The 17,458-nt window shown below is 33.3% G+C and overlaps 1 protein-coding gene across 2 annotated transcripts in view; it reads right to left on the reverse strand.

The window, feature by feature from the left end:
• Dlp (glypican dally-like) overlaps positions 1–17,458 on the reverse strand; it is a 128,764-nt gene that overhangs the window by 43,507 nt on the left and 67,799 nt on the right. Inside the window, exon 1 of one of the 2 annotated variants that reach the window (XM_072908541.1) lies at positions 1,443–1,829. The exons of the other annotated variant lie outside the window; for it this stretch is intronic. The gene's annotated coding sequence lies outside the window, so the exon portion shown is untranslated. Of the gene's footprint in view, positions 1–1,442; positions 1,830–17,458 lie in introns of those variants that run through there. 2 annotated transcript variants of the gene reach the window in all.

The raw sequence follows: 17,458 nt of genomic DNA on the forward strand, positions 1-17,458 counted from the left end.
GCCGTGTGCGCAACAAACTATTTTTTGTGACTTTAAAACTTTTAAACGTTTTGTCTCAATGGCTTCTTCGTACAGGATAATCGACTGTGATGGTCTCTTTAATGAAAGATATACTTATTATTAGCCTTGCTATGACCGTTAATAGAACCACAGAGTTTTATTTCCAGCCAAAAATTATTGTACCTTCCATGCCAATAATATTATATGTATTAATATTTCATATTTCATGTAGATATTAAGCAATCCGTGTACAAAATTCATATAAATTTTCAATTAAAATTGTGATAAGCGATAAAAAAAACTTTATTAAGCCGAGACCTACTGCTAGCGTGTCAACATCGTAATTCGTAATTGAATAAATGAATGAGTCGTCAAAAAATCCATCACGAGACTTGTAATGATGTTTAAATGCTGTTTAAATTCTAATTGGACAGCAGAAAAAAATGTGGATCGCTTAATCGGCATTTAATTTCTTCAACAATAAAACATTATTCCGTCACTATTTTTTATTAAATATATGTATGTTGTTTACTGTATAACAATTTATCGGCAGCTGACCGAAATTGTATATTTATACAGCTGCAAATAATATCAGCTCTATTTTATATGTTGGATAGAAATAATAATAATGATAAGAAAGTAGCGATTTCGAACAAATATGCTATGTATATAAAATGCATGTTCCAAATCAAATCATTTAAATCACTGCGCTCTCTCTCTCTCTCTCTCTCTCTCTCTCTCTCTCTCTCTCTCTCTCTCTCTTTCTCTCTCAGTTATTTCAATAATTCTATCGACTTTAATGAGCTTTCATGTCAGTCTATAATCACTTTTAATTTCCAGAGAGAGTTCTATGTGTAAAAATTACTATTATACTTACAATTTATTTATTAAACAAATTAGATTAGCAGACACCAAACATACAAGTATAATATACTGTATAATATATTGTGAGATGAGATGCTGGTCATATTTCGAATGTTCTATCGACTTTAAATGAGATTTTGTGTTATTTTTTGTGTCGTATACTGTCTGAACAAAGTTCTAGATCTAGATATATATGTAAAAATTATCACAATGCTTATTAAATAATAAATTAAATATCGAAACGTCGCGCCGATATAACATGAATCTCATTTACGTCTAGTGTTTCGGGTGATCTATTTAATATAATATAATATAATTATCTAATATATAATATTCGAATAATTTTTACGCGTAAAACCATTGCAACATTCTCAAGTGCTTAAAATTTAAAGCAAGAAAAAAAATGTCGAAAAACAAAGTGAGACGCAGCGTGAATCTGGAGTGTCAGTTTGTCCAGATTTTTCCCCGGCTTATTCTTTTAATAACCGGCATGTTATTTCTTTAATCTCTTTAATTTCTTTTCTCGAAAGAACGAGAAAAAAATTAATTCCGTGAATAATACATACGTAATAAATTACCTCATATGTAATAAAAATTATCCGATTGTTCGCACAAAATCCGATCCCAAGTCTGCTCATCTTGTCTTAATCCTTCATTGATGCATCTTCATAAGCACTCACTCTGACGACATTTTGCACGACACTCCAGACTTCTATACGCGTTTATTGATACGCGAAATCTATGTCGATATATACTTTGCCTTCCCGCTTACGTCGTCATACGATATAAGAAAATCACCTCTACAGCGGTCATGTAAGTAGTAAGTAGTAAGGCTGGTATGCGTGCTGCGTGCCGCGTGCCACATGCCTCGTATCGCTATGCGCGACTGTATATGCGCGACGGTTAGGTTGTAACAATGGTTGTAATTCCCGTCGACTCGTCCCGGGAATCGTCCGCGATGTTTTTTGCCCGTACGACGCTTCGCGCCGAGCGCCGAGCGCCGAGCGCCGTGCGCCGTGCGCCGCGCGCCGCGCGCCGCGCGCCGCGCGCCGCGCGTGTTTATTCTCTATACTCTTTGCTCCGCGACGAAATAATTGTATATAGCTAGTGATAGTAAATAGTAATTTTTCTCTACACGGAGAAAGTATAACAATAAAAATTACAATATAATGTGTAATATTTGTAATCGTGAAATATATTAACATACATATACATACACATATATACGTATACACGAAGAAATCACGCGCGATATTTTCATTCAATAATATACTCGTACATATGTATAGACGAATTTTATATATACACCTACGAGTATTGTTTTACAAAGGAATAGTACAATTATTCAAATATTTGGATATAAACAAATAATCGTTAATAAACAATAGGACAAAGATATAATTTATCATTTTGATAGTTTGTACAGAAAGGGTGATTAATGCCTTTACAAATAAATTTAAAAGTCTTTTGTCGCTTGAAACTATTATACTTACAATTAGTACGACTATATACCTAGTTTCAATTTACTCACACGTCGATTAATTTCTTGCATTTGACATACTGAATACCCAACTCGCCGTTGGGGATGATCACGACGCGAACTCGGACTCGGACTCGGAGAAGGTATCGTGCGAGTTACGTGCGCGTATAACGATGCACCGTCGCGTCGTATGCAGACGATTAGTATGCCGTTCCCCCGATACTTTATAGCGCGAATTATAATGCCACCCGGAATGCGATAATGATCGCGTTCCATGTTCCATCGTTTGGCTCACACGGGCTCATTAATATTGATTAGATCAATTTCCATCGATCAAACTGCAAAGGCGCATCGCGTCGCCTTCGCGCTACGTCTCCATCGTGCGATCAAAGAGTTCCGCGACGAGTAACTATAATTTCTTCTTTCCCGCGCGAGAAAAAGGACCTCGCTACGATAGGTAGCTCGTCATACGCGTAGATCGTATGTATTGTATAATATATAATAGATCGTCCAAGTTTTACTCTTTCGTTTTCTTGATTTCTTGATTCGATTCGGTTACCAAAGTAACCAATATGGCCGGTGTGACTTTTCCAAAAGATTTATGAAATTCCTCAACGATTTCTCGAAAGAGAGAATTTTCTGTCAGGATTGTAAATTGCAAAATTACAACCAATTTAGTAATTGGTCAATTTATTAATGTAACGTGGCATTACGCTATATATATATATATATATATATATATATATATATATATATATATATATATATATATATATATTGTACATATATCCATTCTTTCTTTATATACCTATCATACACGCAGTTGTATAATTGTAATTAATAAGATACATACATTTGTTAATTAAAATTTATACACTTTTTTCCCCTCCTAATAATAATACATCGACACAATTACGTTACGTAGTAGCAAGTAAGTAAGATTGTTATATTTTTTAGAGGAAAAGACAACAACAATTCGAGTATTCAAATATTCACAATATTTCGTAATACATGTCAAGGATACAGTACGAATCTATTTACTGTCTTCCTGTAAAGTATAGTCCTAAATAACGAAATAAAGAGAAGAAAAGAAAAAACGCACGCGAGCGCGAGTTATCTATGTTATGTAGATTATGCACTTTGTCAACGTAAATTACGCGGAGAGAGATAGTTGACGCAGATTACTAATGCACCTAGACGTAGACCGTTTGCTATTTGCACGTAGTGTCTAGGATTGCATTTTACTTATTCGACGAGTTTCAAATGGAAAAAGAGGAAGGAAGGTGTAATCGCGTGTCAGCCGCAGGCGACGGCAGCTTGGATTTGGATCTTGCCTCGCGGTATTCGTCCGTAACAATAGAAGAAATAAATTATGTATCATTTTGCACTTTCGCTCTTTTTCTCTGGTGAATTTAATCGATTTTGCGGTCCACCAGTAATTTTATAGCGCCGCGAGCGAACGAATTAAGAGAACGCGTGAGGCAAAAAATATTTCGCGTAATACAGTACAATGTTGTACTAGTATTTCGATTATCGCAAATCAGGAATCGTATAATAATTTTTTTATTAACTCTTTATTATTTGTTACAAAACTTTGTATCTCCCGTAGCTCAATTGCACGTGTCACGTGACGTACGTGAGATTTTTTCGCAGAGGAAAAACAAAAAAATTAAGAAAAAAAAATAGTTTAGGATTTAAGTTGATAAATACCGCGCAAGAAGAATTATTTTTTTTTTTTTCGAAAAGTATAAATGTATAATGGGATGTATAAACTTTCGGTAGTAAAACTGTCATCTTTTATTATGTAAGTTTTTCATGGAAAAACGACATATTGTATTGTATGCATAATATTGTTGGTATGAAAGTTATATGTATTATTACCTACTGACGCGCGCACGCAGTGCTAAGCGCATTGTTTCTTTATTCTACTATGCTAATCAAATAGCATGTTAGTTATGTAATTTACGCAAAGTAATTCCTTCCAATTAATTGTTTATTATACGTGATGGCAATACATTATAAGCAAGATACCTTCACTTCTGCGTCTGAATATTAACATGTGCCACACGCGTAGTATAATAATCGATTATTTGCTATTGGTAATTGCCAATTAATTCATAATCCTGCCGTCATTGACGAAAGTAAACGCTATACTTGATTGAAATACACTTTGAGCATCGTAACGTCCGATTTGTAATCGAAAACTACTTTGTTGTATACATTATATATATTAAAGACGCGCTCTCTCGTTGTCAGTTATTTTTGACAAGGCGCTGTACCTGCCGCATCCTAATTGACGAAAAATAAAATAAATTAATGCGTCATAAAATTAAAAATATGTATATGCAATAATATTATCAATAAAGTCCTATCAATTTTTTTGAAAGATATGTTATATGCTTGATATAATATCAACCGCGACCAATTAATTGACAATTAAATCAGCTTCTGTCTTTCGGGAACTATTGTACCTATAAATTTCCCTCGCTCATCGCTCAGATTGTTCGTCGTAAGAGTTTGTAAGTGTTTTGAAATTATATATTATGTATGTCGTTCGGATCATTCTTTAAATCCAGGCTAAAATTACGGCTTTAAAATTACCGGCTATTGACAAAGGTAGTTGAGAAACCCTGATACGTACAGGCGTCAAACCTGTTCCAACTTCTGGATCTCGAATACGTTCTGTATAGTGTCTTTCGTATTTCGTTCCAACATCTTCACTAATGAGCAATTGAAACCTGAGTCCGACCGGACCTTGCGCGCGTGAGGTGTGCGTGTACCTGCGCACACGCACATAGGAACGAAATCGATGAAACGCGCGACGTTTATCAACCCGAGGTTTTTCGCGACAATAATTTCTTGCGTAAATTTGTAGGACTACCAGATTAAGTTAATCTCATTAAGAGAAGAAGAAAGAAAGAACAAAAGATATTCTCACATATGGGGTGCAAAAATAAAATAAATACGCAACAATTAATAAATGAATATAAATGTATGTATAATATGATTAATATAAATTGATAAAATAATATGATAAAATAAATTATGATTACACGATCGGAGTCTTATCTTGCTTCATTAAAAGACTCAAATGTTGTACGCGTGGTTTGTTTTTGAATGATTGAATCAATGGAAGTCTGTGAGAGCAACTGTGAAATGATTATAAGCAAAAAGAACAAATTGATTAATGCGCGTGTAAGTATTACATAAATTGAGAAATTTTAATAAGCAGTGAGAATAACAAAACTATATTTTGTCTCTTTTCAAATTTATAAGAAAAAAATTTTCTTAGAATTTTTAAGAGAGCGAATGTATGTAAATGAGAAAGAGAGAGAGAGAGAGAGAGAGAGAGAGAGAGAGAGAGAGAGAGAGAGAGAGAGAAAGAAAGAAAAGGAGAGAAAAGATGCAATGATAAGAACTGATAATAAGAGAATATGATAAGATTGTATATATACACAAGACGAGAGAAAAGACTTTTATAATTTTCGCACCTCAACTTTACAACTTTTCTATATCCGCTATAAGTATCGTAATTACTGGTTGCAATGAAAACCTGATTTGCAATCACGCTTTCATTCTTCTTTCTTTTCTTTTTTTTTTTTTCTTTTTTTTTTAATAAAACGTCCATTTTTCTCGCGAGCAAGTATTTTGCAAAATAAATAAGTTAAATAACATGTTTGTCAACCAGTGGACATTATCGACATTGATACACTCAATGAGTTGATTCAGTTACAATTTTATCATTAGATACGCAGTGGATTTCGCCACACATACGCATCTCTAATGTGATGATTATCTACACTTCATTATTAATTTGTATATAACAATTTATATAACATTCTATACAATTTTTTCCAAGTATTTTTATAAAAAAAAAAAAAAAAAAATCTCTTGAATAAAGTATTCTTACTTGGAAGAAAACAACAGAAAATTATGACCACCAATTACAAAGATATTTACGAATTAGATTTAAAATTGATAAATTATATAAGCAAGTATATTTTAGTGTAGCTCTCTATATATCGTGCAAAACTTTTTCTCTTCTTTGAGAAATAATTTCTCGCATTTTTCGAATATTTCACAATCTGCAAAATATCTCAAATTCATGCTCATATCAAAGAATAAAATTCAATGAGCCAAGCTGAAACAAGGCGAGAAACGAAACTGAGAGAGGAAGCACGCGAATAAATCGAGCATGCTCAAGGGAAGAAAAAAATATCAGAGGGTGCAAGGAAGAAGAAAAAGAAAGAAAGAAAAAAAGCCAGTGCTGTTGCGAAACGTAAGAAAAAAAGGTTGTGCTGGTTGGCGCCGTTTGGCCAGGAATTCACGCCACATATTCTTTTTTGTTCTTCTCCTTTTCTTTTCTCCATCAGGTTTTTTTCTGCTTCTTCCTCGTGAGCGCCAGCAGTTGGTTGACGTTTTTCGTCCAAAATTCGTCTTTCTCGCTTTCCGCTACGAAGCTATAAATTGCGCGATACTTTTTTATTTGCGCGTCTACAGCGGTCGTAAAAATTTAGCACGATTGTTACAACGACTTATAAATATGATCGTAAAATATACAAAGAAGAAGAGATTCGTTTCAATATTATAATGGCAAAAAATTTATTAATCAATTATCAATATCATTTTTATACCCATTCAATTCATGACAACGATACTTGAGAATTAGCACAATTCCAATTGATAGAATTTAATTGAATAAAAGACTTTAATCAATATAGAATTGTTAGAAATATTACTCAATTTAATAGAAATATAACTAAAAAAATAAAGAGAATGAGATTTTAGTAGTAAAGAAATAAGAGAGAGAGAGAGAGAGAGAGAGAGAGAGAGAGAGAGAGAGAGAAAGAGAGTTTATTTCTGCGAATTCATTTCATTATTAGCATTCATTGGCGTTATACATAATTCTATTATATTTACACCTTTACAATCGGCATTCACTGACGCTACTTAGTTCGTTCTCATTCGTTTTGAGAAGAATCGTGTGTTCTACTTCTTCAATCGTAATCACTGAAACGTGACCGCGTTTGACAGTCATTGATTAAGCTGTCATCGATATAATATCCTCTCAGGCTAAATTCTATGCTTCACATATTATATCGACGTTTCTCCTCTCGAATTATTTATACAACTCTCTCTTTCTCTCTCTCTCTCTCTCTCTCTCTCTGCGCAGCACAAACAGAACATGTGTGCTATATGTATAATCGCAGACATGTAATTGCACTTCCTCATTTTGTATTGTTTATTCCATGATGGCAAACGATCAAAATGAAAATTGATACAGAGTACTGAAACCTCTCGGTTTATCAAAATCGAAGTGTCTGAAGATAAAACCATAATTTACACATCAATCGTGAAAAAATAGCGTTACGAAACCGTTTGTCATAAAATATTTAAATATATTATAAAATAAATATTATGCATATAGATAAGAAAACTTATTCTCGGGATCGTAACCTTGACATATTTTATCAACTTTATGACTCTGAGTATATGTATAAGCTCTAAAAGATTTTAACTGTTGCTGATACGTAAATAATTAATGAAAAAATACTCTTTCTCTATACAATTTTTTTACAAATTTATCTCTTAACTTTAATGTCTTTAATATTCGTACTTGTATGGTTTCATTTTCCTCAAAGTAATATATATATATATATATATATCCCTTACTCCGTATTGTTGTTTTGGGCACTTTCTAACCGTACAGGTGGGTCAGCGCATTTTTCACAAGTTTACTATTTTATAAAAGTGTTTTGAAAAACCTGAAAAAGTTATATATACTAATTATATACATAATTATATATCTTCTTTCAGCATTCTAAGTAAATTCTAAATAATAAATTTGAAAAATAATTTATTTAAATATATATTATTTTATGATTATTCGTTATCGAGAAATTGACGTTTTAGGAAAATTACGGACAAAAATAACCCACCAATATAAAATAAGTGATATATATATATATATATATATATATATATATGTATATATTGCTTGTATTAAATTAAAATTCCATAGGATTTAAAAGAAAAAGTTATACTTTTCTAAAAATGCGCAAATCCATTTAGGGAGAAATTTAAGACGAATTTTCATGTAGACCAATTTCTTTTCATCAATTGACATCTTTGCGGAGAGAATTGTGTAACGCACTTCCGGATGCTTCCATAACAATCATTTATATCAATCTAATGTCTGATTCGATATAGTTTAATTTGTATTTTGTAACAAACCTAACAGACACATAATCAATCTGTCGATACAAAGGCATTTTTCTAATTGGAACGTTCGCGTTCTCGAGAGTATCTTAGGTTGGTGTCAATCACAGATAATAGCGCGCGCGCAACATGCAATCCGTTAGTAGCGCGCAATAATTGGCGATAACCTTGAGGGCGTCGCGTCGGCGTGACGTTGTAAATACATAACATGACAAGAAAGAACGTTAGCTGTCTCCTAATTGATTCAATTTCGGCGGTGGAGAGTCTCGCGGCTCGCGGCAAGCTATACTGGCAAAACGAGCTCGCGCAGTAATTTTGCCGGGGTCAAAAGTTGCCGCCGCGTGTTTCGTCTGAAATGCTCTGCCACGAAATTTCGACGAAAATTAGAAAAAGGAAAGAAACGCGAAAGGGAATGAAGAAATTCTGACACGAGGAAAATACTTTTGAAATAATAAAAATCCTCTTTCAGAATTTCACTTTCAAAAATGCGAGCGTGGAATAATATTTTTTTTAATACTTCTTTCTCTTATTGTTAGTAAGATAGACTTTTGCTTCTTCTTGATTTTAAATATGTTAATTTTTTATAAGTTTTAGTGTAATATAGTGTACTTTATTTTAATACTAAAACTCTGTAATTGTACATGTATCTCAATCTACATAGATAAAGGTTAATTTTATATTAAATATTTTAAAAAATATTCCGAAAAACGTTCCTCGTGTTTTATTGCAAAAGATAGAATTTAATGACCTACGATATGGAAATAAAATATTCGGTAAAATGTGCAACACGTTGTTTAAAAATTCCATTAATTATTCAATCGATTATTATGTGTCCATTTACGCACCATTTATATTCTACGAATATTTTTCCTACAAAGTCATACTATGCAGTGTCGTTATAATATATTATACACTAATTATCATATTATCGTCGTATTGCAAATAATAGATTAACATATACGATCGACTCGAGCGTTTAATCTACCTAATCACGACTGTCGTATCTCGAAAGAGCTTTATCCCACACAAGTCGACATTCTCAAACTCTTTCATCAACGCGAGTCACTCGAAATTATTCTGTTTTTAATTCGAACGTCGAAAAGAAAAACGAGTATGCTATATTATTAAAGAAAAAAAAATTTAAAGAACTTTTTTTTTCTATCGAGAAAAGCGGCGGCGCGTTCGAGAATTAACATCGGTGGTCATTGACGAGCGAGAAGATCAAATTTCCCACGAGCTAATGGAGCTCTTGAAACAAACTTGAGGATAGTCCAAGCCTGGCTCTCGACTTCCGTTCACCTGTGCCAGGTTGAGCACCATTCTGACAAAGCCGAACTCTCCCACGCATCTGCTCTCTCCTTTTGTGGTCTTCTATCTCTATCCCTCTCACACACCACACACACACACACACACACACACACACACACACACACACACACACACACACACACACACACACACACACACACACACACATTCTCATTTCATCCGACTGCATCCTTGTTCCTTCTCTCTCAAGTCTGTCCCTTCTCTCTCCTGATCTGTCCTCGTTCGTTCTTTCTGTCGCTCTCTACGGTATGCTTTGAGATTCGCCGCCCGAGGTGGTGCGCCTTCCCCTTCCCCTTCCCCTTCCCCTTGCCTTTCCCTTTCCATTCTCCTCTACTTCTCTGCCTGTTCTCGCCGGTCCCGATGTAACGACGGGTCAAACAGCTGATTCGCCAAGGGGGTCAGCCACCCTTGACTCTGTTGCGTTCTGTTGAAACTTTACTGCAACTTGTCGATAAGAGAGTAGCCAGGATAATTGGCGCTTAAATTTGAAGAAGAGAGAATTACGAAAAGTTTTATCGATGAGCGCGACAGGAGGGTACCGCGTTTCTGGCGTATAAAATCTACGCTGATTAACTTTCAATTGCTGATTAATTCCGTCATATAAAAAAAAAAAAAAAAAAAAATAAAAAAATAAAAAAAAAACAGAAAAGTTCACCTTCCCTGAAGTGTATATGAATAAAAATATATTAGCTGCGTTAAATTAATCATGAAATATTGACAAAACTTTTTCATAAATTTATTCATGTTATGAATGTGTTACCATCGGTTTCCAGTGTCCATGCTGCAGCACGCATAATGTACAACGCGTTCCCATGCGACATTTACGGAGGCGGAGGGACGTTTGCAAACGCTCTCGGTGCCGAGGCTGGGTCAACTGAGTATCTGACGCATTATGCTAATCGCACGCGCGCTCACTTCACTTTCTCGCCCTCATATACGTATATATGGATCAGAGGGTTAGCGACGATCTTATCTTTTCCAGAGCACGCGGAAAAAGAATGAAAGATTTCCTGATTTCCCGTTCTCTTTATGCACGCGTTACCCTAGACAGAGGGTTTGTGTCATGCTCCGTCATACGTCCGACAATGTCGACGAATGAATCATAGCACGTAACGCCTCCAATTAAACGAATTCAACGAATCGCGGGGTATACGTTTGTTCGAATGTCTGATGATGCATTAAGAAAATTAACATGCTCTAAAATGCCGTAACCATCCATTGACGTCGGAATGGAATTTCCGAGACCTTTGTATGTAAAATTTATTTGAACGATCTGTAAAAGATTTAAGAGACATTCTTTAGAATATTGATTCATTTTCATGTTTTTATTTCGTCACAACTACCTACTTTTGCAACTAGAAAAAGATAGTAGAGATTTTTAATTTTATTAAATATAATTTATAAGTATATATAAAACTTTAAAGTTTTAAAGTCTCTCTCTCTCTCTCTCTCTCTCTCTCTCTCTCTCTCTCTCTCTCTCTCTCTCTCTCTCCCTCTCCCTCCCTCCCTCCCCCTCCCCTAGTACTTTATTTTCCATTTTACTCTATTATCTTTGTTATAACGAGTGTATAATAAAATCACTATTTAGTGTCATTTATCATCAGATTATTTCATGTAATTCCAGCGAATAGTAATTTTCATCGACGCATATATCGCAAAGCGATTTCTTTTTAATTCATCTCACATGGACCATCCATCATAATCTATGCAATAAATCACGTCGCTTTAATAAAACATCCTTGTACGTCACGAAGAACGTCAACGACACGATGCCATGGCGCAAAACAAACCTTTCCGATCGAACCGCGATTTCCAATCGAGTAGTCGACATCAACCCGAACATAGAAGGCTTTCCACCAATCTATCCCCCCCCCCCCTCTCTCTCCGGCAAACTACTCAGCCTATTCGTGAGTGCCCCGATGCATGCACACGATTTCATGAATTGACAGAGCTATCAACGCGCTCGTCAAGCCGCGATAATCGGTCACTTCGTCGACGTTTTCCCTTTCCTTATTTAAGGAATATCCCACATTTTGTTTATCGAACAGTTTCTTTGACGAACGATAATTTCCAGCGCGAAAAATAAAAAAAAAATGCATTCTACGCGATAAACGGAATCGCAAATTAAAATGTTATCGTGAAATTAGGTCCTTTTGAAAATGAGAAAATCAATCTTTCTTAAAAACAAGCTGGAAAATATTAGCCGAGCAAGCTGTATCTTTAATATTGAATTTCATTACAAATATATTTATGTACACGAATTTTATCTTCTATAGGTAAAATTTTATTTACATAGTCGTTTTCAAAAGAATTATTCCGTTCTTAATTCATAAAACAAACATTTTTCATAGCGGGTTATTAGACTCAAAATCATTATATCTATCATCATATCTCTCTGTTATGAAATAAGAAATTATTTACGCTAAAACTTCATTATGTTGTTATACGCATAAGCATATACCATATATAGTACACGTAAAGTTCGAAATACTTGTAATATTAATTTTTCATAAAGAAAATATGTCATCAAGAAAAATTCATTGGGCATTTTTTGGACATTGGGAATTTTATATGCACAATCGTACATGCAAATCGTTGCGTTTTTACAAGCCATTAGTGAATAGTGAAGAGCAAGTGGCACAAGAGAGAGTTCTTTATTTAATAAAACATTACTCCTTAAACTTGTGTTACAGAATTGGGCAAAACTGCACTAGAATCCATAATAAATGTATGTAGGATGTCATTTTAATCTATCACCCCTTTTATCTTTGTAGATTAAAGTCTAATCAAAAATATGTTCAGAGATCAAAGATAGTCATTTGAAAGCCGCGTAAAGATCTTCAATGTTTTAAGTGAAACTTTCTGCTTTTCATTGCATATTCTTATAGCTTATTTCGAAAGCTTTTTAAAACATTATAATAAAGTATTTTTTCATTAAGTACTTTCGAGTTATAAAGTTATAATAATAATAAATAAAAAAAAAAAAAAAAAAAAAAAAGATATATTAATTTTCGATTATTTCACCTTAATATTTTTATGCAGAGAAAAACGAAATGAATCAATTGGTGTATGTAATAAGTATGTATATGTATAGAATGTATATATTTTTTCTTTAGAACGACTATGTGCTTTCTTTATTCACAATACTGTAGCTTTTGACTTTCAAACTATCCAAGTTCAAATCAATGGCATACCATCTTCTGTCCTCCTTCGAACCAAACAACTTTTATCTAATAAACATATTTTTTATTAGACTTTAGCTTGTGAAGATAAAAGAGGTGATTGATTAAAATGGGACATATCCTATATAATTCATTTACTGTATATTTTCGTTTCAATATAATTTTACGAATTGCTCACTTAAAACATTGATCGCGAAATTATAAATCACCTAGTGTCAGGTTGCTCCAATTTCTTCGCGCGCGCGTAAAATATTGCACGCACGCAGTGCATCATTACACATATTCCACTAATTGTAAGCATTGTAGCATGCGGATTTGTAAACGCGGCGATGTAAATATCAACGTTGGTAATTTAATTTGAGGTTAAACGCGACGGACGGCCGCACGGGATTGCTCAAATTCGCTGAAAAACCGCAGACTTCGTCCTGCGAACAAACGGAATGTGGATATGGTACCATATGAACGAAAACGTAGCTTTTCCGTGCACATCGGATTTACACATATACGCAAATATAAATTAATAAATTTTTTCGAAACAATCAATTATATTAATAATAGTTGATTGAGTTTGTTACTGTCCTAGGTCTATAATATATAATAGATAATATATAAAAATGAATAATATATATGTGTGTGTGTATATGTACATAATTTACAATTGACCCAAAAGCGGATTGCTACTTGCGATATAAAAAAAAAATATCGGTAGGAGAATTTTTAAAAAATTTCCCTTAATCCCAATAACATTATGTGAAAATTCTCTGTATTTTCTAGAGAGAGAGAAAGAGAAAGAGAGAGAGAGAGAGAGAGAGAGAGAGAGAGAGAGAAATTTTTGAAAATTCCAGGTTTTTCAGGTTTTTTTCACAGGGAACAAATACTCTGTGTATGGACATACATATGTATACATGTATTAATTTTTATTTACTATTGTAAATATATAATATCGCAAATTTCTTAGTAATGTTTAAAATTGATTGCAAGGACTAATTTTGTAAAATTGTCTTAATATAATTATTTTAATTTTATTATTAGAATCTTATTATTTTCTTATGTTTAAAAATTTTGTTTCGCAATGCATTGTACTTCTTTCAACTTTAAATTCTCGCGTTCAAGGCGATTGAATATTTTTCTTTGAGCGTCGAAAGCGTTTTCGCCTCGCAATACGAAATCACAACGTTAAATGCAACAACGCTGGATATATGGCGGCGTAATGAAAGCGCGAGAGAGTTCGGAGTAATATGATTACGTAGGAGATTCAATTTTTACTTGCGATAAATTTTTACTTCCGTTCTGCAAAATGTTAAATGTACGTGGGAGCAGAGTTAAAAGGATTTTGCGATTAAAAGTGGGAAGTATAACGCGCTCATAAAAGGGTCAGCTGAATAATCACTGCTTTGAAATCAAATACGATGATTTCATTATCCCAATATAGTTGTACTGTTACGCACAATTTTAGGCAATTAAATAAAATTGTTATCTCGAATAAACAATATTTGTATTATGAGACTATTAAAAAAGTTTAAAAGTAATAATTATATTTATAAAACTATCGATTTTAATAGTTTTGTATAATAATAATAAATTCCTCAATTTTCAATAATATCTACTCTTTCATTATTTGTATGAAGAAATTTTTCAAATTATACTCGACTTCTCAGCAAAAGATAAAACTTGGAAAACGTGAGAGTACATATTAGTTGAGTTCAATTTATACATATTGTCTCTATTACGAGTGAAATTTATATTTATCCCGAAAAGAGATATTTTACAACAGCTAATTCTTTCATACTCGCGCGTGTGCTAATGTGATCGCCGAGAGAGCTTGTCGATAATCCTATGGTTTTAATTGAGAAGCGATACACCGTTCTCTGCGGCACGTAATGCAAATTAAATTCAAGACTCGGTGTCACACCGCGGAGTCTTCCTGTTAGTCGCGAGTATTCCCCGACCGTGGACCCATAAATCTCTGTTCTGTCTCTTACCTCTCTCCTGAATATTTATTTAGAACAATTACATACAACATTATATAATAAGAATCATTTCTTAATAATGACAAAACAATATATTAGATATTGGTGTGAAGACTATTATCATATATATCATATATAATATATGTATAAAGATTAGAGATAGATATCGTTTTATCTTTAATATTTTTCCATTTTATTTTTTGCACTTACATTATTTTACGTACAATCTGTTAAGAATAAAATATAGATTTGCAATTGATTATTTTCACAAAAACAGGAAAAAAATATTCTTATTATACATATATAAATTATTATACGAATATGTGTAATAAGAAATAAATCTTTTTCTTACTCAAGTATATCCCATTATTTTCTTTTACAACAACAATCGGCAAAGTTTTCTCCAACTTTACAGATTTTAACACTTTACCGTGCCTGAAGGGAAGCGATATCGCGCGATAATCCAATAATCCGCTTGTATCGAATAAAAGCGGAAACGCTGTATTGAAGATTAATCAAGCGTCGAATATACTTGGAATTTTACGCCTATCCCTTCGATGTTTTTCCGCAGAGTTTTTCACAGTTGGATGCGCTCGCGAATTATAGGTATAATCTCTCTCGTTAGCGCGACCAAAAATTCCATTTAATAGCTGTATACATGTATAGATATTTGTTTATCATATCGCATTTATTTAGGTTTTATGAAAAGAGCTCCTCTCTCTCTCTCTCTCTCTCTCTCTCTCTCTCTCTCTCTCTCTCATATTCCGAGAGTGCGAATGTAAAAACGGACACGTAGGTGCAGACACAGCTCCAAGCCGCGGGAGCTGATGATATTTCGAAGACCGATCGATATCGGTTCGATTTAGAAATCGGATCGTTCAGCTACCCTTCATCCCGATTCGTTGCCTCTCATTTTTCTATGACTCGTCTTGTCCCTCTTCTTTTCTCTTCCCTCTGCCCTCTCTCCCTTCCTCCCCCCCCCCTTCTTTTTCTTCTTCGACTGCAGCTTGCATTCGCTGCAGCTTTCGCTCCTTTTACGTTTTTCTTCTTCCTCCCAATTCTCTTTATCCTTCTTACCTTCCCTCTCAATGTCCATCCGTTCTTTTTGTCTTTCTACATTTCTTCTGCGTTTATTTTTTTTTTGTCTGCAAGCCTGGCATACTTGACCACCGTGAATGCAGCCAGTCCTCTCGCAAGGAAGAACGAATGCACAGAGTGAGAGAGTGAGAGAGAGAGAGAGAGAGAGAGAAAGAGAGAAAATAGCTTGAAGGAGAGGTGCATCTGAACATCGAAGGCTCAATACTTGAGAAGAATTTAATGTGACGCGAATACAGTTGCATGAATTTGAATGTCTCTGCTGGTTAGGCATTGCCAACAAATGTGAAAATTGTGATGGATAAGTATTGTTTCATATACATATATTAATAGAATGATTTATTCTAAATGTTACATTCAAACTGAAAAAATAGTAGCTTTTCTTACAATTCTTTTTGTTAATATATTTTTTCTAGTTTTTCCATTTAATAACATACTTGAGAAGGAAAAAAAATTATATATATCTACATATTTTACTAATATTTATAAAATGAGAAAATTTTCCATATTTCTCTTTAAGTTTCTCTATTTATATAATAAATAGAGAAACATACAAACTGGCTTCAATACAAAACGTGAAAGTGTCTTACGGAAATCGGGCTACCAAACTCCGCGCGGTGCGTCTTTCGCGAAAAATTCTCTACCCGACTTAACACGTCATTATTCAAACATGCAAAGCTAAAAAAAACTACTCTATTACATATGTAAATCGATAGATTTTTCCCTGCTCTTTCGAAAGATGCTATTACTTTAATCGAAAAATGTCATTTTAAAAATAAAAAATAGAATTAAATCTTTATTGCCATTTTTAGAAAAATATATTACCTTTATAAAGTCAAAAAAAAAAAAAAAAAAAAAAAAAAAAAAAAATTAAAAATATAACCTATATAAAAGAACATCTCCTACAAAATCTCCTAATAAAATAATTTTAAGTTGGAGAAATGTATATACAATTACAAAGTATATTCATTTATTTAAACATCACCAAGCATCGAATAAAGATGCATTAATAAAACTATGTTTTACATACGTATTATTGGATTTAAAAACGCAAGAGAGCTTCCAGAATTGGAATATCCATAATTCGAATTTTTTCGGAAATATATTATGTCGCGCGTTTAGTTAGCCAACAACATTACAATTTTTATTACCGTTTTCTGAGAATTTAGTAGAATGTAGAATTTTATTTTTAGAATAAAACTCGAAAAACAAATGTGCAATTTTATCCGATATATTTTCTTCATTCAACAATTTTATTCAGAAAAAGATAGGTCATATTTCACTTTTAATTATAAAAAAAATTTTAATTATTTTTTTAT

The sequence above is a fragment of the Anoplolepis gracilipes genome, chromosome 16 (genome assembly GCF_047496725.1).
Source record: "Anoplolepis gracilipes chromosome 16, ASM4749672v1, whole genome shotgun sequence".
NCBI classification, from domain to species: Eukaryota; Metazoa; Arthropoda; class Insecta; order Hymenoptera; family Formicidae; genus Anoplolepis; species Anoplolepis gracilipes.